Below are 3,252 nucleotides of genomic sequence, written 5' to 3' on the forward strand. Positions count from 1 at the left end.
CAGTACTTCTTTGATTTTCCAAGGAATGATTATTGCTTCCATGGCCAGAAGCCACCTGAATGTGCCTTGCACATTACGGAGGTTATTCTCTCGGGCATGGAAGCATACATTCCCTTCTCATATCCTTTGACTAATGCAAGAAAGCCTTGGTTTAATCACGCTTGTTCTAATGCTGTCCACAACAAGGAGAGGGCCTATAAAAGGTACCAGAACCAACCCATCTGTGAATCACATCTTGCTTATGTTTCTGCCTGGAATCGTGCTAAGTCTGTTCTTTGCTCTGCTAAAAATAACTTCATCTGTACTAAACGCTTTCAACTCTCCAACTCGAATTCTTCCCGCTCTTTCCGGCACCTTGTCAAAACCCTTTCTAACAACTTTACCTTATCATCCTTCCCTCCTCTTTTCTGTTCTGATGGTTCTGTAGCTATTTCTTCTACTGATAAAGCAGATCTTCTTGCTCAGACTTTCTCCTCCAATTCCACCTTAGACGATTCTGGTGCTGTTCCTCCATCACTTCCTCCTTCAGACTTCCTCATGGCTAACATTAAAATTTCTTCAGATGATGTATTTTCTGCCATCACTGGCCTCAGTACTAATAAGGCATATAGGCCTGATGGAGTCCCTCCTGTTGACCTCAAGTACTGTGCTTCTGTGCTTACACCCTGCCTAGGAAAACTCTTTTGCCTTTGTCAACTTGTACCTTTCCTTCTTGCTGGAAGTTTGCTCTCATTTAGCCAGTCCCAAAGAAGGGTGACAATTCCCAACCCTCTAGCTGCCGTCCAGTTGCTTTAACATCCTGTGTCTCAAAAGTTTTCGAGTCAATGCTTAATAGAAACATTTTAAAGCATCTTTCCTATCACAACCTTCTTTCTGATTGTCAGTATGGGTTTCGTCAGAGACGCTCCACTGGCGATCTTCTCACCTACCTTTCAGGCTCCTGGTCATCCTCTTTTCGGGATTTCGGCGAAAATTTTGCCATTGCACTTGACATCTCGAAGGCTTTCGATCGAGTCTGACGTAAATCTTTAATTTCCAGACTGCCCTCTTACAGTTTCTATCCTTGTAAGGGGATGGGTCTGTTATGATGTGGCAGGGGTAAACCAGTTCTGCTGTCGGGCCCTGCTGCGGATGTCACTGATTGCATTGCACAGTTGACCCGTGTGCGGTGTGGTGTGGTGAGGATCTGTCCGTTCTCCCCTTTGGGGCTAAGATGCGAATGAATGTATTTGAATGGATGAGTAAATGGGGAGTGTGTCGTCCTGTCTCGGCTACCTCCTTTTCCTTGGGGGAAGCAGCCTAGGTATATAGATAGATAGATAGTATCTGTGCCTTCATCTATAGCTTCATTTCTGGTCGTTCTATAGCCGCTGTTGTAGACGGCCATCGTTCTTCTCCTAGATCTATCAACAGTGATGTTCCTCAGGGCTCTGTCCTATCACCAACTCTCTTCTTTTTACTCATCAACGACCTTCTAAGCTATACATCTAACTCTGTCCACTCGTATGCTGATGATTCCACCCTTCACCTATCCATTGGGTTCCCGCAGCGTCCATCTCAGCAGTTACTTCAACAAACAAGGGATGAGGCTATGGCACACCTAATGTCTGACTTGGATCGTATCTCTAACTGGGGTAAAAATAATCTTGTTGTTTATAATGCATCAATAACTCTGTTTTTACGCCTATCAACCCGACACAATCTTCTACAGGAGTACCCACTAATGTTTAATAATATCCAGCTAAATCTTGCATCATCCTTGAACATGCTTGGGGTTTCATTCATTCGAGACTTATCTTGGAAAGGTCATATTGCATTTCTTGTAAAATCTGCTTTCAAGAGATTAGGTGTGCTAAGCCGACTCCGTGCCTTTCTTGCCCCTGCACAGTTGTTGACTTTATACAAGGGTTTTATTCGCCCCTGTTTAGAGTACAGCTCTCATGTGTGGCTAGGCTCCCCACATACAGTTCTTCTCAATGGGGTGGAGTCAAACGCTTTTTGTCTCATCAAATCTCCTACTTTTACTAGCTCCCTTCAACTTCCGTCTCTTCGCCGCACTGTTGCATCTTTATCTCTTGTCTATGCTACTTCAATGGTCACTGCTCCTCTGAAATGTCTGCTTGCATCACTCCGCCTCTACAACGCACCTGTCTAGCAACAAATTCTCATCCGTTTTCTGTCCAACTCTCTAATGCAAGAGTTATCCGTTACTCCCAGTCCTTCATTTATGCAACAGGTCACCTCTGGAACTGTATCCCTCTGTCTGTATTTCTTACTTCCTATGATTCCCAGTCTGTCAACCGCAGTGTGTCCAGGCATCTCAAAATGAACAGACCTTGAGTTTGGCTCTCTTTTGTATTTTTTTTCTTGGATGGAACGGTTTGTGGGCTCCGGCCTTTGGTTCCTTCTTTCTTGCATAAAAAAAAGTACTTGAATGCACTCACATTCTCCATATCCTCACCATCCAACCGCACTGTGCATTGTGTGACTTCATTGCTCTCAAACATACTAACTTTCAGATTCTTCTTCCTACACAATGTCCCAAATTCATTCACCAAACCTTGTTACTCCCATTCATCTTCACTCAACGATACTGTATCATCAGCAAACAACAACACCGGAATCTTCCACATCTCACCCTCATTCATTAGAGCCACCCTCACATCCACTGCCCTACCTTGCACCTCCTTTACAATCCCATGCATGTACATATTAAACAACCATGGAGACATCACACATCCCTGTTTCAGTCCCACATTTAGATCAAAGCACTCACTCAGCTTACCATCCACTCGCACCATAGCCCTAGTTCCTTCGTGGATACTCTTCACAGTACTCAACAATTTCCCCTCCACTCCATATATTCTTAATACCTTCCACATACCTTGCCTATCTATTCTGTCATAAGCTTTCTCCAGGTCCATGAAGGCAGCATACACTTTCTTTCCCTTCTCTAGATATTTCTCCACTAAACATCTTAGAACAAATATCTGATCTACACAACCTTTTCCCTTCCTATCTCCCCCTTGTTCTTCTCCAACTAGCTCCTCTGTTATATGCCTAACCCTATCAATGAGCATTCTACCATATATATATATATATCCAGTCACACTAAAAAGAAGGCAGATACCCCTATGGTTACCACATACTTCTTTCTCCTTTTTTCCTTTGTATAAAGGAACAATTATACCTGATTTTCAGTCCTCTGGAACCCTTCCCTCTTCCCAAGCCGATCTACACAACTTCCATATC

Source organism: Coenobita brevimanus, chromosome 84, assembly GCF_032717465.1.
Source record: "Coenobita brevimanus isolate Jiangsu-jjx chromosome 84, ASM3271746v2, whole genome shotgun sequence".
Lineage (NCBI taxonomy): Eukaryota > Metazoa > Arthropoda > Malacostraca > Decapoda > Coenobitidae > Coenobita > Coenobita brevimanus.